At 37.9% G+C, this 24,281-nt stretch overlaps 1 protein-coding gene and 1 long non-coding RNA gene across 8 annotated transcripts in view; one reads left to right on the top strand and one right to left on the bottom strand.

Annotated features, from left to right (window-relative positions):
• LOC127524583 (uncharacterized) overlaps positions 1-23,835 on the bottom strand; it is a 29,563-nt gene extending 5,728 nt beyond the window's left edge. The window contains exons 1-3 of one of the 2 annotated variants that reach the window (XR_007933095.1): positions 23,746-23,835; positions 8,536-8,627; positions 6,303-6,442 (exon numbers count right to left, since the gene is read on the bottom strand). This is a non-coding gene — a long non-coding RNA (uncharacterized LOC127524583). Of the gene's footprint in view, positions 1-6,302; positions 6,443-8,535; positions 8,628-23,704; positions 23,724-23,745 lie in introns of those variants that run through there. The other variant, XR_007933096.1, reaches the window with a different exon arrangement.
• Positions 1-24,281, top strand: part of fbxo9 (F-box protein 9) — a 165,845-nt gene that overhangs the window by 17,635 nt on the left and 123,929 nt on the right. The gene's annotated exons all lie outside the window — the stretch shown is intronic.

Genomic DNA, 24,281 nt, shown 5'->3' with positions numbered 1-24,281 from the left:
GCAGCGGACACGCACGCATGAATTGGCAGTGGCTATTACGGGCTTAACCCCAAAGTATACTCCCCGTCCGCGTGCAGCCCAATTTTTGTGATGGCACGGACAGTGTGTGTACTGTACAACAGCCCATGCAAGAGTGAATTGAGTGCTTGAAAACAAAAGTCCACTAGATAGTGCGCAGTGCACACGCCCAACGCGTCTTTCCGCAGCCAAATACTTTCAAAGGCTCGCACGCGCGTCTGTGTGCGAGACAGAAGCCGTGTAGCCTACATATGTTCATAAAAATAAAGTATAATAGAAATAATGTTGTCAATAACTAGGCTATAGCCTATTTATGTTAAATGTACTAAAAATCATTAAGAAGCTGAATAAATGGACAAAAGGGTCCATGCCGTGTCTTAGCGATGATCTATTGTATTTGACCGTCATTTTTAAAGTGGGTTTCTTATGCATGCAGTAATGTAAGTAGTACAGAGTTTCAAATGAGTCATGTTGGTTTTGTGAAAAAATTTTCTGCACGTTTTAAGATACTGCACAAGATGTGAATAAATGTAACTCGGACACTCGCTGGGGTGGATACTTTTTATTCAACGAAATAAACTGCACATAAAACGTGATGGAAACATATTTAAAGAAACTAATAGTAAATGTATTAGGAATAAAATGTGCATTAAAAAAGTCTGTGACAGAATAATTAATCAACTAGAATAATCTTCGGACACATCGCATCTGAAATGATGCTATGATCATTCTGAAATTCCAAAGCCAGAGTCGAATCGGTTAAATTTAATCTTGGACTTATTGAAAATGCTTTTTTTTTTTTTTTTTTTACATTTTTCAAATAGGGGAAGGGGAAGGGGGGCCCCTTTGCGTTCTTTGGCCCAGGGCCCCGCAAAGGCTTAACGCGGCACTGGTCACTAATATGAGCTGAAGAAAGTGCTTCCATCCACAATCATCCATTATATATATGTGCTCCACACGGCTCCGGAGGGTTAATAAAGGCCTTCTGAAGAGAAATGATGCGTTTGTGCAAAAAAAAAAATCCATATGTTATGAAGTTATGAAGTCAAATATTGAGCTTCCGCCAGACCCCCTTTCATATTCAAGTTACAAAGAAAGTGTAAACTGGCGTCGCGTCAGTTAGACTTTTCCCATAAGTTGAATAGGGAAGGCATAGGATGTAGCATAAGCTTTGTGAACTGCAAGAGTTTTACACTTTCTTCGTAACATCAATACAAAAGGTGGTCTGGCGGAAGCTCAATATTTGACTTCATAACTTCTTTAAATTTGGATATTTTTTTACTTCAGAAGGCCTTTATTTACCCCCCGGAGCCGTGTGGAGCACATATTTATGATGGATAGATGTGGATGGATGCACTTTCTTCAGCTCATACTAGTGACCCCCATTCACTGCCATTATAAAGCTCGGATGCGTCAGGATATTTATTAATATTTCTCTGATTGTTTTCATCAGAAAGAAGAGAGTCATATACACCTAGGATGGCTTGAGGGTGAGTAAAGCTTGGGCTAATTTTCATTTGAAAGTGAACTAATCCTTTAAGGTTAAGATTTAAGTCCTTTCTGATGAGTCCGAGTGAAGTCTGAGGTCAATTAAAATGTGACTCAAGTCTGAATCACTAACTTAAGTGCATCCCATCTCTGCATGGCCACAAGTTTTATTTTGAAGGAAACAACTTTTTTTTCTACAGGCATTTTATTTTTACATTCTCATATTTCATTAAAACTATAGATTAACCATAGTGAACTGAACCTGCCCCCTCCAGGGCACCATAGCAAACATCATTTCAGAATTTTTAACATTAGCAATTTGAACAACATGGAAAATGTTTTTTAGAACAAAAATATAAGGTGAATAATGTTTCTTACAGTATTTCTCAATAGATTTGACACATTTTCCCAAACTCAAATAACTGCTTTCAAAACAATTAACAAAGAGGTCTGATTACTTTATCATTGTCTTAAACAGATTGTAAGTTTTCATTCATTTCATACAAATTACAAACCATGTGCATAATTTTCTCAAAACATTGTGTACAACAGTGGTTCCCAAACTGGGGACAGAGGGGGTACGCGAACAAAATGCCGAATTTTGCCGTTCATTTAATTCTTCCCTACCTTAAAATAGCATTAAAACCGATCATGTATTTCTAACAGGCACAATGCCGTAACTATATGACATCCAATCAAAATACCACATTTTTTGCGGTGAAATCTAAAAGCGTCCATTTCACACAAAAGCAGTGTGCATATTGGTGCATATAGGTTGCGTGCAGAGTCTGCTGTCTCAGCAAATCGCGCTACATTACTGCCGTTCTCGACAATGTATACCTGCAGATTTAACACTTACTAGCATGAAGAACAAATAGTCTGGCACAAAAGGTGCATAAAGATCAATTTAAGATTCAAACTCTTGATACAAAACATAGCCTACCTTTTGTGAGTTCTTGTTTTTAATGTTGATAATATTATACGAGCAAGAATGCAAATCCAAATATCCACACTACGGTTCAACAAACAAAAGGGTAATATTAAGTGATGTTCTGGCGGTTTTAGTATTTAAAATAATCACTTTTCACGTTTTTAGCATTGCATATTTCTCTATTGAACATTTTTATTAATGTTATAAAAGTATTCATAAAAGATAAAAAAAAAAAAAAATGCACTAGAAAGTCAATTTAGGGGGCAAATATTGTCCCTTAATGGAAAATTTACTATCTAAGTGGAAGAGAGGGGGTATGCAGAAGGATGGTAAATGCCTCAGGGGGTACTCCACTCTGAAAAGTTTGGGAACCACTGGTGTACAAAATTCTCAACATTTTCAAAATGTTCCCAACAGTTCACACAGCCAACCAAAACTTTAAAAAAAAACTTTTTCAGTTGCTAGCAAGCACCATTCTGAGAAATTAAATAATAAGAACTATCTGACTTTGAGAAGTAGATGTCTGTATTAACATACTATGTTTAGCCTTTCATCCAGACCGTGCTTACTTGCCTGGTTGATCTTCGGCTGCATCTAATTCTGAGGAATTAAATGATAAATACTATCTCACTTGAGAAGTTAGATGTCTGTTAATATAAAATGTTCAGCCTTTCATCCAGGCTGTGTTAACTTGTCTGGTTGATCTTCGGCTGTATTTAATTCTGAGGAATTAAATGATAAATGCTATCTGACTTTGAGAAGTTAGATTTACAATGTTCAGCCTTTCATCGAGACCATGTTTACTTGTATGGTTGATCTTTGGCTGCATTTAATTCTGAGGAAGCCCGGAAACGAGCCCGGAAACGTAGTGGCACTGGGATGCTCGCAGGGTCCCAGAGCAATCAGTTTGGCTATTCCCTGTTGGTTTGCCACTTCAGAGCACCTAATTGGTCGCTTGAGTTATAACGGAGACCAGTCTTGAGAGACTGGTTCTCTTGGCCTCCAGAGAGTCAGTGGCTCACACCTCATCATACAGTGCCCAATTCTCTTTGGTGCCCTCAGGAGACCGGTTTGCTAACCCTGCCACCTCTGGTGCTTCAGTGTGCAGTGATCTCCCGCAAGTTCAGGTCTCAGTGTCCGCCTGGTGATGTTGCGGCACTGGGAGAATCGCCTCCTCCGAGGAGAACTTTAGATAAGCCAGTTTTGGGTATTCTGTGCCAGTCTTCCACTTCAGGGTGCCAAGCTGACTACTCAGAATAACCAGAGACCAGTCTTGAGAGGCTGGTTCCCTTAGTAGACCGTTTGGCAGTGTGAGAACTTCAGTGGGTCCTGCAGATTAGAGAGAAAGGGTACAGAATTCAATTTTGGTTCTTATCTGCCTCAGCTCAATGGGATCCTGCCCACTGTGGTAGTTTCCAAGCAGGCTCTGGTAATGAAATGAGACATCAACTGTACTCCTCCTCCAGGTTCTATAGCCAGTATCATTCTGATATAGGATTGGGGGGGGGGGGGGGGGGGGTTTCGTACAGACAACACATTGGTGGTCGCCTATATAAATCATCAGGGGGGCTGCTGTCACGCCAACTTTGCGAAGTGGCACACCAGATCCTCCTGTGGGCCTAAGAAAAGCTGCTCTCCCCGTAGAGCAACTTATATTCCTGGTTGCCAAAAACAGGGAGCAGATGTCCTGCTGAGGCAGGGGCTGAGGCTCGAGGAATGGAGACTACCCCCCGAGGTGGTGGAGCTCCTATGGGAGTAGTCGAGCAGAGGTGGATCTGTTTGCATCTTGAGAGACGACTCACTGTCCACTGTGGTACTCCTTCTCGCATCCAGCCCCCATGGTACAGACAAGGTTTCATCTGTATGCAATTACCACCGATTGCTCTACTCCAAGGAGTTTAATAGCCCCATTCTGGCCAGGCAAAGTTTGTTCTCGGCCTCATGTCCCTTCTCGGCTGGTTTTCCTTGGGAGATTCCGGTCAGGAGGGACCCTCTCTTTCAGGCAGAGGTCTCAATACTTCTCTCTCACCTGAAGCTATGAAAACGGTGGGCTTGGCCTCTGATGGGGCCCAGCTCATAGATTCAGGTCTTTCAAATGAGGTTGTTGAGGCCATAGATCATTCCAGAGCTCCCTTCACGAGGAAACAATATTCCTTGAAGTGTAGAGTATTCACTTCATGGTGCAGAAATCGCCTGCTGGACCCAGTTGACTGCCCACTTGGTACAGTCCTAAGTTCCTGCAGGAGCGGTTCTCTGCAGGGTTGGCCCCCTCCACCTTTTGTGGCTGCTTACCACATTCCTTTGGGTGGTGTGTCATTGGGGAGAGACCCTTTGGTATCTGATTTCCTCCTTGGTGTGTCGGACCAGGATAGGACTGGGGCACTTGTAAGTATGGAGGCGTGGGTATAAACATTCCCACAGCATCAAAGGAACGTCTCAGGTTATGCATGTAACCATGGTTCCCTGAGAACGGAACGAGACACTGTGTCGCTTTGCCATACTTCCTGCATACCTGTGACCGACTTGCTTCGGCCTATCAGAAGCTAACATTGTTTGGTCTCAGGGTGCTTTGTACCCTCCTGGTCATGACGTCACCCGCCTATGATGTTCTGTCATGCCATTGGAATGATTTCATCACGCAGAGGCGTTCCCACAGTGTCGAAGACGCAGCATCTCTTTCCCTTCTCATGTAACCATAACCTGAGACATTTCCAATTCACCTGTCCTTTATGTTTTTGGATTGTGGTTTAAACCCAGAGGAAACTGGAAAGAACATACAAACTCCACACAGAAAGGCCTCCTGTCACGGCTGTGACTCCAATACTGCACATATGTCATTATACTAGACATGTTTTTGATGTTTTTTTTTTTAATTATTGGTTGTTGTTGTTGTTGTTTTGTAATTATTATTTCTTTAGGATTTTGTTGTTGTTGTTGTTTTATTCTTATCATATAATGAATATTTATGTGAAAAAGAAATCATTCAAACTTTAAAAATAAAAGTTCAAGATATATGTAATGCTTGTGGTTAGTGTTTTTTTAGGTCAGTGTGTTATGAATGAAATGCATGTTTTTTGAATGATAATTGTTGCCAGTTATATGGTGGAAAGAGTTTATTTTGAGACATGAATGAAGTGTTTTGTTGGTCAGAGTGAGTTTTGGAGATGAGATTAACTGTTCTGTAAAGATTCATCTTGGTAATGAAGACTGTATGAAGAGTTTTGTGGCTTCAGTATTGAATAATGCTTGTTAGCAACTGAAAAATAAAAGTAATATATCAGGAAGAAACATTTGTAGCTTTTTTGTTGATTTTACAGAAATCATGAATTCATGCATTCACAGGGTTTTTTTTCTATCTCCCATAATGCACGATAAGAATATATTTTGTGATGTAGATAAAATTATCTGGCCAGTTGAATATTAGAGACATGATCAGTAAAGTTCATTGATTGCAGTACTGTACAACAGAAAACATTTTCTGCATGTTTGTGTATGTAATTTTTTGGGATGGGGGAAAACGTATAAAACAAAACCCCTCATTGAAGAACTTTATGATAAATGTGTATTTTCATTGGTGTATTTGTGTGTTTATAGCCACAAACAACACCTGCAGTTTTGATAATAGCATTTACTTTTAATAAATGCTTACTAAAATAAATTGCTGTGCTTCATTATGCAGTGAATATTGAAATATGTTTTGTCAACATAAGAGTGTTTAGTTTTCTGTGTTAATTGTTGAGTAACTACATTCATTTGAAGAAAAGAGTCAAATCTATTGAGAAAAAAAGGCATTGCTAAAAATTATTTTTAAACTCAAATTATGCAGAGGTGACCATGCTGTTTTACGTACCCTTGTTGTACTTACCCTTGTCTTTTTGTCTCTTCTAAAGTATTGGGAAATTATTTCTTTTTGCTACTCCAGCAACAGAAAGGAGGTGACAGGAAGTGATTTTCACCATACAGAAAGTCCTTTAGCAAAATCCTTGAGATGACAGTGAACCAGAGCTGCACAAAAAAAGTTACCAAACAAAAACTAAAGCAAAAAACGAAAAATTGTAGCCAAACACTTCTTTAAAAAAAGACTACATAAAAACATAAAGAAAAATGTAGCAGGCCAACAGGTGTAATCACAATTCCAAAAATGTACAAAAGTAAACAGAGTCCCAACAGAGATGTGCCCCACTGGTAATGTTTCAGTCCACTTGGTGAAAATCCACTTTTATCTTATCCTGCACTAAAAATGCTGGGTTATTTTGTCAACCCAAATGCTGGGTTCAGCCTGTTTTGTCATTTTATTGAGCTTTTAATATTTTTGCCCAGGTCCTGTGAAGTTTTTCTGTAACTCAGCTGCTGGGTCAATTAAGGTTTGTATTACATTGTATACCTTTCAAATTATTACTGTACAAGTAGGAAAACGTCTGTAGTCTCACATTTTGGCTTTTTTTCTTTACGTCTGCTTGTTTGGAAAGCTAACCTTCTACAAATGCAGCATAGACTGGATCTACACTCAAAGCGAACGACACGTGACCAGGGCTGAAACACACACAACATCGCGACGTTGCAGTGCGCTCCACTGACTACAATATGGATCTATTGATCTATTGATGTATTGTTGATTTCCTGGATGAAATTAAGGTATATATTACATTGTATTCCTATCAAATAATAACTGTACAAAATGGGAAACTGTATGTAGTCTCACATTTGGCCTTTTTTTTTTTTTTACATGTGTGTCGCAGCTAACGTCTGCTTGCTTGGATAGCTAGCATCACAGCTGTGGTCATGCTATGCATTTGATGGGTTGAAATTTAAATGAGACAGGCGAGTTTCCACAAGGTAAAGCTTTTTTTTTTTTTTATGTAACTTTTCAAAAATGAATATATAAAATTGTCATATAATGATCTGGAACAGCCTACTGATAGCAGTTTTTCCACAGATTCCCATTGGCTGATCTTGCTGTTCCTGTCACATCCTAAAATGTTTACTAAATCAATTATTCAATTAAAATATGTATAGGAATACTTTTGCAAGTATTGACTGGTGTGCAGGATTTTCTTTGTTTTTTAGATATTTGACTTTTTTGGACTTCTCTCCAATGCACCTATCCATTACCTACAGGTGTGTGACTGTAATTGTTAATTATTTAAAATGAAAAACCTTCAATATCAGGTTGACTGACCAAGCACTATGTGCTTGGAAAATGGGTTAATGTGTAAAAAACAACAAGCTGAGTTAAAATAACCCAGCATGTGTTCTGTCCAATATTTACCCGGCTGCTGTGTTGCCAAATAACACAGAAATGGTTGTTTTTAAACCCAGCATTTTTTAGAGCCATACAAATAAGCATCTTACTTCACTGGTGTAAAACCTTTGTTGTAAAGCTTCTTGAGGTACCAAATTTGAGTTTTTAATGAGTGAAGGATTTGGTTACTGTCATGAGGATGGAAACAGAGATTACTCAATAAAGACTCTGAATGGGCTGATGGAAGAATGGAAGATTTGGATTAATAGAACTGATTGTGTGTTTGAACATTTAATGGTGCATTTGTGGTGTATTTTATGATAAGATTTTTGTTTTTTTAGCCACAGCCTATTCAGAAAAGTCTTTATATGTCCCACAGTAAACAAAATAAATTTACATTTGATCATTTACATGATAATAATGGTTAAGTGGTTAAATCATGGTTAAATACAGAAATTGTATTTGCTTTAACAAATTTAGCCTTGCTTAAAATGAGGGAATCCTTTGAAATGAGTTGAATATGGCACCAGAATTCATACAGAACAGAATTTCATTTCGAAGTAAGTGAATTTTTACACATTTCATTTCGAAAACATAACAGAATCAACTGATTAATTTCATAAATTAAATACTCATAGATTCATGAGGATTGTTCAAGTTTTTCATATGTTAATTATTTAATTTAGATGCTGTTGAATGTCAACATATGTTTCAATGTCTATGCAAATATATGTAAATGTACATCCACAAACCTCACTTAGTTAAAATGCATAGATTAATTTGTGGGATTCACCCACAGTCAGACGGCATCCCGTCCCCTATGAATCACTTCAGCCAAGAATCTTTAGTGCCCTACCTTGCTGCACAGCAGAAACAGATTCCAGCGTTTCCTTTGCTTTATGTTTATTCACAGCCAGGAGCCTCTTCACAGCAGAGAAACTCACCCACCTAAAGAATCACACAAGTTTATGTACTGTAGGATAAAGCATGGCCAAAGTTAGCATATGACACTGTGATTGATTCTATCCTTTTTATATATAAGCAGTTTCTCTATTGCTATAGGCAGATAAAACTTGATACAGTTAGTGCAGCTGTTGACTAAGTTCTTGCACAAGTATAATACACTGCCCGGACTAAAAAGAGAAAACAGTCACTGTTTGAATTTAAACAGGCAAATGTTAAGAGTCTATAATTGGATCATTATTGCAGTGATTATTATGTTTCTAGCATGTTAAATGTTTGGGAACAGTTCTTTTAATCCTAATTGATGGAAGGTGTAGCTTTTCTTTTCTTAAATAACCATGTAGGAAGTCACATCATGGCCATATTCCAGAATGACAATGTCAAGATTCATCAGGCTCAAATCGTGAAAGAATGGTTCAAAAAACATGAAGAATCATTTTCACACATAAATTGGCATGTCTGAGTCCAGTCTCTGGGATGTGCTGGAGAAGAGTTTACAGAGTGTTCACCTCTTGCATTGTCAATACAAGATCTTGACCAAAAATTGATGCACCCCTTGATGGAAATAACCTCACAATATATTAGGTGCTTTCGCACCGGAGGAAGCTTCTTTCATAGTTCCTAGCAGAGGTGGGTAGTGACGAAAGTACATTTACTTTGTTACATTTACTTGAGTATCTTTTTGGAAAATTTGCACTTTTTAGAGTAGATTTAAATGTGGGTACTTTTACTTTACCCACATTTACCCTCAAATCGGACATGTCCGAAAGAAGCAGTTTTCTCAGTTGTGTACTGGTGATCCGAAAACCGTTGCAACCGATTCTACTCGAGAATGAGATTGAGATTCAAAAGGAGTCGCTTGTTTGCTATCGCTGTAGTTTGATTACGTCAACTTTTTATCTTTATATCACCTTGTTTAGAAATTAAATAAGCTGTCCATGGATTATTTATGAAACAATAAATGTTTAGTTTGATAGTTTTACAAACAATTACAGTTTTTTACAATCACTAGGACACATTTCTGGTGGTCATTTTTCTTTTTTTTTTTACAACCCTTTAACATATTCAAATCATGTCCATGAGCACAACCACACTCCGTATGCATATAGTAGCCTATGCATCTGATCTAGGCTACATGTAATTGAGAGCATTCTAAAAGACTGCTTATGTGTGTTAACAACTATTATAAGCAACACAAGACTTTACAGTTTTTTACAGACGCTAGGACACATTTCTCAATACTTAGGTCACTTTTGCAAAACTCTTCACACAGTGAGCACGATAGAAGTCTATGTGGGCTAAACTGAGGATCAATTATCATTGCTTTGGCACAAAATGCATTCAGTGACTACATCTCTCAAATTTCATGAATTCTTTTCTCACTCAGACACAACAACTGCTAAAACTCTTTGTACGTACAGGCCAATTTGCAAATGCTTACATGTTTTCAAAACTGTTAAACTTAAGTTCAAAACAATAACATAATACAAAACTGAATAAGACAAAAATTTGCTACATTTCTACAGTAATATAGTTATGAAATATATTCTGAATCTAAAAAATCAAATACTATCAAAACAATTAGATGAAACTGAACACCTACACTAGCATTAGTCTTTCAATTTCATTACCATCAATTCAAAAGGGGAAACTTAGGAATAATTTTGTTCTGTAATGTAAACATGGACCATGTAACATAAACTGCAGTGAATTATAAGCAGTAGAGAGTGTCATTCTTGTTTTGTAAAGAAATTTAAAAAAGAAAACATTGTATAATGCTAAATGATGTTAGTGTTTTTAGGTCGATGTTTTATGAGTGACAAAGTGTGTTCGCTCAGTGAAAACCTGTGCTAGTGTTCTGGAAGAATGAGTTGATTTGAGACATGTATGAAGTGTTTTGGTAGATTTGGTGCATTTTGAATGTGAAGTTAACCTCTGTGCCAAGATGAAAGTTGGTTAGGAGAACTGTGTGAAGAGTTTTGAAAAAGTGACCTAGGTATTGAGAAATGTGTCCTAGCGATTGTAAAAAACTGTAATATATATTAAAATATAATTTATTCCTGTGATCAAAGCTGAATTTTCAGCATCATTACTCCAGTCTTCAGTGTCACATGATCCTTGAGAAATCACTCTAATATGCTGATTTGATACTCAGTTATTATCAATGTTGGAAACAGTTGTGCTGCTTATTATTTTTTATAACCTGTGATACATTTTTTCAGGATTCTTTGATGAATACAAATTTAAAGAACAGCATTTATTTAAAATAGAAATCTTTTGTAACAGTATACACTACCGGTCAAAAGTTTGGGGTCAGTAATTTTTTCCTTTTTTTTGAAAGAAATTAATGCTTTTATTCAGCAAGGATGTGTGAAATTGATAAAAAGTCACATTAAAGTGATATTGTTAGAAAAGATTTCTATTTTGAATAAATGCTGTTCTTTTTAACTTTTTATTATCAATGAATCCTGTAAAAAGTATTACAGGATCCCAAAAAATAATAAGCAGCACAACTGTTTCCAACATTGACAATAACTGAGTATCAAATCAGCATATTAGAATGATTTCTGAAGGATCATGTGACACTAAAATAAATAACACATAACAATTGCTGCAATAAAAATATTTATTTTACATATTTACTAAATTAGAATTAATTGAATGCGAAAAAGAAATTTCATGTTATGACCAAACAAAATGTTTATATTTATGTTTGTATATGATACATTTTATATAAATATTATACATTTATATAAATTTCCCAAAATTTCCAATTAATTCCCATAAATTCTCGTAAATTCCCATAAATTCCCGTAAATTCCTGTTAAGTTTTGTGATGGAAATTTTGAACTAATTAATAATGAACTAACATTTCTTTTCTTCTACAGGCCTAATAAGCTAACTTTGAAATAGAGAAATAGTCACTAAGACTGAGTGTTGTAACACTCAGTGAGATCGCATTACAGCGGAGAATTCAAATGTGCGAGCCGTGTGAATGTTTCCCTCAGCACCAATGTTGCCAACTATTTTCAAAGGAAAGTAGCTAAAGCCTGCCCAAAAAGTCGCTAAATGTCGCTAGATGACGTCATGCGTCAATTAGCAAAATCATGACGTCATCACGTCGGTTGCATTCTGCCTGCCTAATATGTTTCCTCTCCTAATCTGTGCTCACATACGTATTTTAATACAATATAATATAATATAGCCGAATGTTAAATAAAGCTGTTCTCATTTCCTATATATATATATATATATATATATACAGTTGCAAGAAAAAGTATGGGAACAACTTGCAGAATCTGTGAAAATGTGCAAAATTTTAACAAAATAAGGGAGATCATACAAAATGCATGTTATTTTTTATTTAGTACTGTCCTGAGTAAGATATTTTACATAAAAGATGTTTACATATAATCCATAAGACAAAAAAATACCTGAATTTATTAAAATGTTTTTGTTCAAAAGTTTATGAACCCTTGATTCTTAACACTGTGTGTGGTTACCTGGATGATCTACGGCTGTTTTTTTGTTTTGTGATGGTTGTTCATGAGTCTCTTGTTTATTCTGAGCAGTTAAACTGAGCTCTGTTCTTCAGAAAAAATCTCCAGGTCCCAAAAATTCTTCAGTTTTCCACCATCTTTTGCATATTTGAACCCTTTCCAGCAGTGACTGAATGATTTTGAGATTCATCTTTTCACACTGAGGACAACTGAGGGACTCAAACACAACTATTAAAAAAGGTTCAAACATTCACTGATGCTTCAGAAGGAAACACGATACATTAAGAGCCGGGGGGTGAAAACTTTTGAACAGGATGAAGAGGTCCAAATTTTTCTTATTTCGCTTGAATATCATTTTTTTTTTCATTTAGTACTGCCCTTTGGAAGCAACAGAAGATACTTGCATGTTTCCTGGAAGACAAATTAAATACAATTTACCTTGATCTTCAAATTCAAAAAGTTTTCACCCCCCATCTATTAATGCATCGTGTTTTTTCTGGAGCATCAGTGAATGTTTGAACCTTTTGTAATAGTTGTGTTTGAGTCCCTCAGTTGTCCTCAGTGTGAAAAGATGGATCTCAAAGTCATTCAGTCACTGCTGGAAAGGGTTCAAATATGCAAAAGATGGTGGAAAACTGAAGAATCTGCAGGACCTGGAGGATTTTTCTGAAGAACAGAGCTCAGTTTAACTGCTCAGAACAAATAAGGGACTCATGAACAACATCACAAAACAAACAAACAGTCGTAGATCATCCAGGTAACCACACACAGTATTAAGAATCAAGGGTTCACATACTTATGAATGGGGTCATTTTAATAAATTCAGCTATTTTTTTGTCTTGTGGATTATATGTAAACATCTTTTATGTAAAATATCTTACTCAGGACAGTACTAAATAAAAAATAACATGCATTTCGTATGATCTCCCTTATTTTGTTAAAATTATTAACATTTTCACAGATTCTGCAAGTGGTTCACATACTTTTTCTCGCAACTGTATATATAATATATATATATTTATTTATTTTATTTTTTTTGTCAGGCAACAGAATGGGTAGTGAATGACTAGCTGGATGAACTGGATGAACTAAAGCTCTGTGATAGTGAGTAATGTAAGTGATAAGCACACGAGAAAAATGGAAATCAAATCGGTAAAACTTAATTCTTTAAATATAAAACAAAGGAGAATCAGATAGTGTTTGGTCCGTGGCAACACTGTGTGCTCGTGTGTAGCTCGCTCATTCACATCTGTCAGACGCCGTGCACTCAACGGTGCTGCTGCTCCTCTCAGCCACTCACTGAACAGAGCAGACGCTGAGACAGGTGTGACGGCAGCGGCAAAGCAAGACCTCGCACTCAAAAGACAGTGCTGGTGGTGACATTTGGAAAGTTACTGAGGTTTGTCCAAAAAGTCGCTAGATTTGTCGCTAGGCGCTTTTTTGTAAAATAGTCGCTAAAGGGGTCTGAAAAGTCGCTAAATCTAGCGACAATGTCGCTAAGTTGGCAACACTGCTCAGCACAGCTAGCACATGAGTGTTGTTTGTATTTTGCTCGCGATGCGGTCAGAACTGGAGTTTGAATACGAACACATGAAAAATACAATTGTTATGATAAGCACGTGGAGCGCGCATATGATCGGTTTCAGCGCGGAGCTCCGTGATGAGCTTAACAACACTAGTCACGTGTAACATAGCACATATACAGAATAAAGTATGTGTTTAAAGTTTTATAGACATATTTAACACATTCTCCTGCACCAAACATTAACCAGCACGCACACATATTTCATCAAGTCTTCTTCAAATGAAATATATGTGCAAACTGGACACTGATACGTGTATCTGAACGCGATGACACGATTATTCTGATGAACAAAAGACATAGTTTAATTTTTGTCCATTCTCTATGTCTTCTTTCTGTGTTAAACTACGTGTTGTTTATCATGAGACTGCAGTGCTCGTAAACGTAATGAAAGTATTATTAGCCCTTTTAAATATTCTTTCGCATTTCTCCCTTGTGCTTGGGAGTTTGTTGTCATTTTCTACGTGCTCATATATTAATATTCATCATTCTGTATAATGAGTGTGGTGAATGTCAGTGCTTCATTGGTTGTTCTCTCCCCTCTTCCTCCCCTTTACACTCCCACTTTTCCAGAGCTTTACACGCCCATTTTAGAGAGTTTTTCCAGCTCAGAGGTGTGAACGACCAGGCTAAACCAGGGGGGTTTCATGACCCTTTAACAGCCGTGTCCCAATAGACCCTTTTCACATGACGTCACACAGCTTCCGTTTGGACTTGAAGCAGTGCATCCTCACTTCCGTCAGCATAGTGGAATACTAGTGCCACTCGAATGGAGTGCACTCAATAGTTGTACATATGCCACAAATGTGGTAGGAGTTGAATACGAAACACTGAAGCCGTACACTTTCTGCTGCCCGTAGTAACGTGCAAACTATGCTGTCTTTGTTGCAGATGAAGCTGTTTATATGCATTTGTGAAATAAACGCACGTTTCCGACATTTACGTGCAGTAAAAAAACCTTTTCATTCAATGCTTAATGTACTACGTATTTCAGTGCCTGTATGTACAATGAAGATCAACATAAGCTTATTCTTTTTAAATATCAAAGTCTATTTTTTCAGTTTTATTTAGATAAATACATAATTTTTTAATTTTACATAATAAAATTTGTGTTTAATATACAGGTGCTGGTCATATAATTAGAATATCATCAAAAAGTTGATTTATTTCACTAATTCCATTCAAAAAGTGAAACTTGTATATTATATTCATTCATTACATACAGACTGATATATTTCAAATGTTTATTTCTTTTAATTTTGATGATTATAACTGACAACTAAGGAAAATCCCAAATTCAGTATCTCAGAAAATTAGAATATTACTTAAGACCAATACAAAGAAAGGATTTTTAGAAATCTTGGCCAACTGAAAAGTATGAACATGAAAAGTATGAGCATGTACAGCACTCAATACTTAGTTGGGGCTCCTTTTGCCTGAATTACTTCAGCAATGTGGCGTGGCATGGAGTCGATCAGTCTGTGGCACTGCTCAAGTGTTATAAGAGCCCAGGTTGCTCTGATAGTGGCCCTCAGCTCTTCTGCATTGTTGGGTCTGGCATATCGCATCTTCCTCTTCACAATACCCCATAGATTTTCTATGGGGTTAAGGTCAGGCGAGTTTGCTGGCCAATTAAGAACAGGGATACCATGGTCCTTAAACCAGGTACTGGTAGCTTTGGCACTGTGTGCAGGTGCCAAGTCCTGTTGGAAAATGAAATCTGCATCTCCATAAAGTTGGTCAGCAGCAGGAAGCATGAAGTGCTCTAAAACTTCCTGGTATACGGCTGCGTTGACCTTGGACCTCAGAAAACATAGTGGACCAACACCAGCAGATGACATGGCACCCCAAACCATCACTGACTGTGGAAACTTTACACTGGACCTCAAGCAACGTGGATTGTGTGCCTCTCCTCTCTTCCTCCAGACTCTGGGACCCTGATTTCCAAAGGAAATGCAAAATTTACTTTCAGCAGTCCAGTCCTTTTTGTCTTTAGCCCAGGCGAGACGCTTCTGATGCTGTCTATTGTTCAAGAGTGGCTTGACACAAGGAATGCGACAGCTGAAACCCATGTCTTGCATACATTTGTGCGTAGTGGTTCTTGAAGCACTGACTCCAGCTGCAGTCCACTCTTTGTGAATCTCCCCCACATTTTTGAATGGGTTTTGTTTCACAATCCTCTCCAGGGTGCGGTTATCCCTATTGCTTGTACACTTTTTTCTACCACATCTTTTCCCTCCCTTCGCCTCTCTATTAATGTGCTTGGACACAGAGCTCTGTGAACAGCCAGCCTCTTTTGCAATGACCTTTTGTGTCTTGCCCTCCTTGTGCAAGGTGTCAATGGTCGTCTTTTGGACAACTGTCAAGTCAGCAGTCTTCCCCATGATTGTGTAGCCTACAGAACTAGACTGAGAGACCATTTAAATGTCATCTTTAAAATCAACTTTGATTTATTTCACTAATTCCATTCAAAAAGTGAAACTTGTATATTATATTCATTCATTACACACAGACTGATATATTTCAAATGTTTATTTTTTTTAATTTTGATGATTATAACTGACAACTAAGGAAAATCCCAAATTCAGTATCTCAGAAAATTAGAATATTGTGAAAAGGTTCAATATTGAAGACACCTGGTGCCACACTCTAATCAGCTAATTAACTCAAAACACCTGCAAAGGCCTTTAAATGGTCTCTCAGTCTAGTTCTGTAGGCTACACAATCATGGGGAAGACTGCTGACTTGACAGTTGTCCAAAAGACGACCATTGACACCTTGCACAAGGAGGGCAAGACACAAAAGGTCATTGCAAAAGCCAGCCTGACTGTTCACAGAGCTCTGTGTCCAAGCACATTAATAGAGAGGCGAAGGGAAGGAAAAGATGTGGTAGAAAAAAGTGTACAAGCAATAGGGATAACCGCACCCTGGAGAGGATTGTGAAACAAAACCCATTCAAAAATGTGGGGGAGATTCACAAAGAGTGGACTGCAGCTGGAGTCAGTGCTTCAAGAACCACTACGCACAGACGTATGCAAGACATGGGTTTCAGCTGTCGCATTCCTTGTGTCAAGCCACTCTTGAACAACAGACAGCGTCAGAAGCGTCTCGCCTGGGCTAAAGACAAAAAGGACTGGACTGCGGCTGAGTGGTCCAAAGTTATGTTCTCTGATGAAAGTAAATTTTGCATTTCCTTTGGAAATCAGGGTCCCAGAGTCTGGAGGAAGAGAGGAGAGACACACAATCCACGTCAGTGATGGTTTGGGGTGCCATGTCATCTGCTGGTGTTGGTCCACTGTGTTTTCTGAGGACCAAGGTCAACGCAGCCGTATACCAGGAAGTTTTAGAGCACTTCATGCTTCCTGCTGCTGACCAACTTTATGGAGATGCAGATTTCATTTTCCAACAGGACTTGGCACCTTCACACAGTACCAAAGCTACCAGTACCTGGTTTAAGGACCATGGTATCCCTGTTCTTAATTGGCCAGCAAACTCGCCTGACCTTAACCCCATAGAAAATCTATGGGGTATTGTGAAGAGGAAGATGCGATATGCCAGACCCAACAATGCAGAAGAGCTGAAGGCCACTATCAGAGCAACCTGGGCTCTTATAACACCTGAGCAGTGCCACAGACTGATCGACTCCATGCCACGCCGCATTGCTGCAGTAATTCAGGCAAAAGGAGCCCCAACTAAGTATTGAGTGCTGTACATGTTCATACTTTTCATGTTCATACTTTTCAGTTGGCCAAGATTTCTAAAAATCCTTTCTTTGTATTGGTCTTAAGTAATATTCTAATTTTCTGAGATACTGAATTTGGGATTTTCCTTAGTTGTCAGTTATAATCATCAAAATTAAAAGAAATAAACATTTGAAATATATCAGTCTGTGTGTAATGAATGAATATAATATACAAGTTTTACTTTTTGAATGGAATTAGTGAAATAAATCAACTTTTTGATGATATTCTAATTATATGACCAGCACCTGTAATACTATTTCTACATGAAGACTGTTAATGTTGTAAAAACTGACTCCTGTACATGGCATTTTACCATAGTAAAAAAAACATCATCATCATTCATCTCTTTATTGCAGAACAAGACTGTCGCATACAAAAATTATTTCTCCAGGGAATAACATGAACACATACTTCCGTTTTGTATTTTCAATACACTTCTTACAAATTATACAATCTTAATATATTGCACCAGTTCAGTTTAAACTGGTATGATGTAAAATGATCTAAAATCTTCACACCATGAATTCTTTGGAGTATATGTGGATGTGTTACTATCAGGTGTCCATTAGGTTACTTGTAAATAAATCTCACAAGAACAATACCGTTATCATAGCCTACCAGTTTCTAAAAATAAAGATTTGTTTTTAAAGACAATATTCTTGTTATTCCAAATAGGCTAACAGATTTGTGTGGACACACAATCATTGTGATAAAACTGACAGCAATTCAAGGACACAACATTGCTAAAGTTTCTGCTCGCGGAAACCCTAAGCAAGGCAGTTACAGAAAGGAAATAATAAATAACGTTACCAAAAGAACCCGACTGTGTAAATTCTTGACATAAACAGTTCGCGTTTAAAGTTATTAAAGCATTTTTCCGAGAAGTCGCCAGCGCAAAGATAATACGGAACTACGGATCCACTGCTTTGCGGATAGGCGGAAGTTAACTGACGTCATTGTGAAAAGGGCCTATTCAGGGGCTATGCATTTCGGAGTGCATGAAAGGGGTGGGGCTTTGGAGTGGAGGGTTGCCAGGTCTGTGCAACAAAACCATCCCAAAAGTAGCGTAATCACAGCACAAGTGTAAAAGTATCCCAATCCCAGACGTGGCAACAATGAACCGAGCGTCATTACATGGCTAGCGGCTGTGTGACAAACAGCTGACAGTTGACATTTATGTGTGCATTTTAAAGTTTTATGACTTTCTATTGAGTTTTCACATGCTTCACTGCCATCGACGATGGGACACTGGACCAAAATATGCATGGTGAAACTGTGTAATGTATATCGTTAGCAACTATTTAACCTTGTTTGTTTTTTATGTTAAATGAAACGTTAACTGTGAAAATAGACACATTCATATTTATACATTTACTCTGTAGTTAAGCTTTATTTAAGTCTAAATTTAAAGTACAGTACTTTAGAATTTTATTCAACTGCACTCCATCTCAGAGACAAATATTGTTTTTATGGAAAAACTGACGTTTTGGACATCATGGACATTACAGTTTGATTTAGATATTAGACTATATATTGGTGAACACGGGGCATATACAGTGGGTACGATAAGTATTCAGACCCCCTTAAATTTTTCACTCTTTGTTATATTGCAGCCATTTGCTAAAATCATTTAAGTTCATTTTTTTTTCCTCATTAATGTACACACAGCACCCCATATTGACAGAAAAACACAGAATTGTTGACATTTTTGCAGATTTATTAAAAAAGAAAAACTGAAATATCACATGGTCCTAAGTATTCAGACCCTTTGCTCAGTATTTAGTAGAAGCACCCTTTTGATCCAATACAGCCATGAGTCTTTTTGGGAAAGATGCAACAAGTTTTTCACACCTGGATTTGGAGATCCTCTGCCATTCCTCCTTGCAGATCCTCTCCAGTTCTGTCAGGTTGGATGGTAAACGTTGGTGGACAGCCATTTTTAGGTCTCTCCAGAGATGCTCAATTGGGTTTAAGTCAGGGCTCTTGCTGGGCCATTCAAGAACAGTCACGGAGTTGTTGTGAAGCCACTCCTTCGTTATTTTAGCTGTGTGCTTAGGGTCATTGTCTTGTTGGAAGGTAAACCTTCGGCCCAGTCTGAGGTCCTGAGCACTCTGGAGAAGGTTTTCGTCCAGGATATCCCTGTACTTGGCCGCATTCATCTTTCCCTCGATTGCAACCAGTTGTCCTGTCCCTGCAGCTGAAAAACACCCCCACAGCATGATGCTGCCACCACCATGCTTCACTGTTGACTGTATTGGACAGGTGATGAGCAGTGCCTGGTTTTCTCCACACATAAAGCTTAGAATTAAGGCCAAAAAGTTTTATCTTGGTCTCATCAGACCAGAGAATCTTATTTCTCACCATCTTGGAGTCCTTCAGGTGTTTTTTCATGTGTCTTGCACTGAGGAGAGGCTTCCGTCGGGCCACTCTGCCATAAAGCCCCGACTGGTGGAGGGCTGCAGTGATGGTTGACTTTCTACAACTTTCTCCCATCTCCCGACTGCATCTCTGGAGCTCAGCCACAGTGATCTTTGGGTTCTTCTTTACCTCTCTCACCAAGGCTCTTCTCCCCCGATAGCTCAGTTTGGCCGGACGGCCAGCTCTAGGAAGGGTTCTGGTCAACCCAAACGTCTTCCATTTTTGAGAGGATTGTGGAGGCCACTGTGCTCTTAGGAACCTTAAGTGCAGCAGAAATTTTTTTGTAACCTTGGCCAGATCTGTGCCTTGCCACAATTCTGTCTCTGAGCTCTTCAGGCAGTTCCTTTGACCTCATGATTCTCATTTGCTCTGACATGCACTGTGAGCTGTAAGGTCTTATATAGACAGGTGTGTGGCTTTCCTAATCAAGTCCAATCAGTATAATCAAACACAGCTGGACTCAAATGAAGGTGTAGAACCATCTCAAGGATGATCAGAAGAAATGGACAGCACCTGAGTTAAATATATGAGTGTCACAGAAAAGGGTCTGAATACTTAGGACCATGTGATATTTCAGTTTTTCTTTTTTAATAAATCTGCAAAAATGTCAACAATTCTGTGTTTTTCTGTCAATATGGGGTGCTGTGTGTACATTAATGAGGAAAAAAATGAACTTAAATGATTTTAGCAAATGGCTGCAATATAACAAAGAGTGAAAAATTTAAGGGAGTCTGAATACTTTCCATACCCACTGTATGTGAATTCACACAGTACTCCTGTCATCACTGGCGCGCAATGAATTGTGGGATAGGGTAGACCGCGAAGTGTCTTGAGATGGACGCTTCATTCCATGGGGAAACGGAGAGGGTGCATTTGAAGTCGCTCTTGAATTACGTCAGCCCTCCTCGTGCCGCGGTGACAATCGCACTTCAAAGGCAGTGAATGGGTACATTAAAATGTGTTGATATACATATTATTAAAATGTCACTTTGTCAATGAAACATCCTAATTTCTGTACAGCTTATTTTTGTGATGCAAGTTAAAAATGAAATGCAGAAGTTGTATATATTATATTTGGAATGTAATTTATTTGTAAATGAGCCGTAGTAATTTCTGTTAATTTTTTTTTTTTTTTTTTTTTAACATACAGGTGCTGGTCATATAATTAGAATATCATCAAAAAGTTAATTTATTTCACCAATTCCATTCAAAAAGTGAAACTTGTATATTATATTCATTCATTACACACAGACTGATATATTTCAAATGTTTATTTCTTTTAATTTTGATGATTATAACTGACAACTAAGGAAAATCCCAAATTCAGTATCTCAGAAAATTAGAATATTGTGAAAAGGTTCAATATTGAAGACACCTGGTGCCACACTCTAATCAGCTAGTTAACTCAAAACACCTGCAAAGGCCTTTAAATGGTCTCTCAGTCTAGTTCTGTAGGCTACACAATCATGGGGAAGACTGCTGACTTGACAGTTGTCCAAAAGACGACCATTGACACCTTGCACAAAGTGGGCAAGACACAAAAGTTCATTGCAAAAGAGGCTGGCTGTTCACAGAGCTCTGTGTCCAAGCACATTAATAGAGAGGCGAAGGGAAGGAAAAGATGTGGTAGAAAAAAGTGTACAAGCAATAGGGATAACCGCACCCTGGAAAGGATTGTGAAACAAAACCCATTCAAAAATGTGGGGGAGATTCACAAAGAGTGGACTGCAGCTGGAGTCAGTGCTTCAAGAACCACTACGCACAGACGTATGCAAGACATGGGTTTCAGCTGTCGCATTCCTTGTGTCAAGCCACTCTTGAACAACAGACAAGCGTCTCGCCCGGGCTAAAGACAAAAAGGACTGGACTGCTGCTGAGTGGTCCAAAGTTATGTTCTCTGATGAAAGTAAATTTTGCATTTCCTTTGGAAATCAGGGTCCCAGAGTCTGGAGGAAGAGAGGAGAGGCACACAATCCACGTTGCTTGAGGTCCAGTGTAAAGTTTCCACAGTCAGTGATGGTTTGGGATGCCATGTCATCTGCTGGTGTTGGTCCACTGTGTTTTCTGAGGTCCAAGGTCAACGCAGTCGTATACCAGGAAGTTTTAGAGCACTTCATGCTTCCTGCTGCTGACCAACTTTATGGAGATGCAGATTTCATTTTCCAACAGGACTTGGCACCTGCACACAGTGCCAAAGCTACCAGTACCTGGTTTAAGGACCATGGTATCCCTGTTCTTAATTGGCCAGCAAACTTGCCTGACCTTAACCCCATAGAAAATCTATGGGGTATTGTGAAGAGGAAGATGCGATATGCCAGACCCAACAATGCAGAACAGCTGAAGGCCACTATCAGAGCAACCTGGGCTCTTATAACACCTGAGCAGTGCCACAGACTGATCGACTCCATGCCACGCAGCATTGCTGCAGTAATTCAGGCAAAAGGAGCCCCAACTAAGTATTGAGTGCTGTACATGCTCATACTTTTCATGTTCATACTTTTTAGTTGGCCAAGATTTCTAAAAATCCTTTCTTTGTATTGGTCTTAAGTAATATTCTAATTTTCTGAGATACTAAATTTGGGATTTTCCTAGTTGTCAGTTATAATCATCAAAATTAAAAGAAATAAACATTTGAAATATATCAGTCTGTGTGTAATGAATGAATATAATATACAAGTTTCACTTTTTGAATAGAATTAGTGAAATAAATCAACTTTTTGATGATATTCTAATTATATGACCAGCACCTGTATGTTTACATGTGTAAATAAAAGAGAATTGTTCTGTTCATTGTTTATTTCTTTTATGCAACTTATAATTTTACATGAAACATTAAACATATACAACATAAACAATCATTTTTTCATCATGTAAATTAAATGTTTCATTTAACATAAAAAACAAACAAGGTTAACTAGTAGTTGCTAACGATATAAAACTAGCATTACATAGTTTAACCATACATATTTTACCTGTTCATATGGTCCAGTGTCCCGTCGTCGCCGGCAGTGAAAACTTTAAAATGCACACACAAACGTCAACTGTCAGCTGTCTGTCACGCAGCCGCTATCCATGTATTGACACTCGGCTCATTGTTGCCACGTCTGGGATTGGGATACTTTTACACTTCTGCTGTGATTACGCTACAAATGCAACCAGAAAACGGCTCTATAGGGGGATTGATGGATCTATGAAGAACCTTTTACAACCATTGAACTTTTTCATTGCACTAAAGATTCTTTATAGCTATGTGGGAAGATGCTTTAGATTATTAAAATATTCTTCGCATAAAGAAAAAAAGTAGTTATTTTAAGAACTGTTGACTGAAAGGTTCTTTAGCAAAAATGGTTCTATTGTATTGCTATGAAAAACTGCCCTTTTGTAACTTTTTTTTTAAGAGTGTACAGAACAAACAATAACAAGGTGAATCTAAAATGTGTAATTAGTATCTCTCCATTTAAAACATCTGCATAGTTCAAAATGTCCATTAACACCGTTTTCTGTTTTCTTTTTATTTCACTCTCTCCGTCTCTGCTGCTTTCACCGACATCTCCACATCCTTACTCCAACATTCACTCTTCTTTCATAACTTCCTTTGTTCATTTTATTGTTATGTTAGCTTGAATTATTTGATGTAATTTATAGCTTGTAATGTAATTGTCCAATTGTTAGTTTAAACAAAATTAAGCTTTCACCACCCTCAACTTGTTAGAGGTCTACCTCAGAGAGCATTAAAACACAACATATGAAAACATTTCCAAGTCAAGACAACATCTGTGGCACATGATTAAAGACAAAACGACTTGCTGAGCTTCTTACTTTTCTTGAATCACACCATAAAATCAGGAACAACAGCCTACCTGCAACTGGTTTGAATTCACTTTGATGTATGCAACTTTCAGAGTCTGCAGACTTATTTACAGTGATGTGCACAGCTCTAGACGTGTAGCTGCATGTTATCTTTTATGAAAATGTTAAACCACATCCTTGCAAACTGCTCCTCCTTTCTTTTTGCAGCCACATTAGCACAGGCCTGATGTTGGATTGATTCTGTGCCACTTTTCATGCGCATGAAATCTTCACATCCATCAATGCATACAGGAAATCTCAGTGGAACAGACATTATAATATTTTAATAACATAGGTTCCCATTTGTTAATGTCAACTAACAACAACAAATGGAAACTTGTTGTGAAGTGTTACAATATTTTTTGCCAAATAATCACCATCAATACAAATATACAGATCCACTGGCAGAATCAGGCAAACCTTTAAAGTAGGCCTTTGGTGCTGCTTAGTTTCTGAGGCTTTCAACTGTTGTCAAGGGATACTCTATCTAAAAATTAAGGGTGTAATACTCACACTAGGCACGGTTGCCTTGAACCGAACCCGAGCA

Source organism: Ctenopharyngodon idella, chromosome 13 (genome assembly GCF_019924925.1).
Source record: "Ctenopharyngodon idella isolate HZGC_01 chromosome 13, HZGC01, whole genome shotgun sequence".
NCBI lineage: Eukaryota > Metazoa > Chordata > Actinopteri > Cypriniformes > Xenocyprididae > Ctenopharyngodon > Ctenopharyngodon idella.
This window is presented reverse-complemented; position numbering and strand designations above follow the sequence as displayed.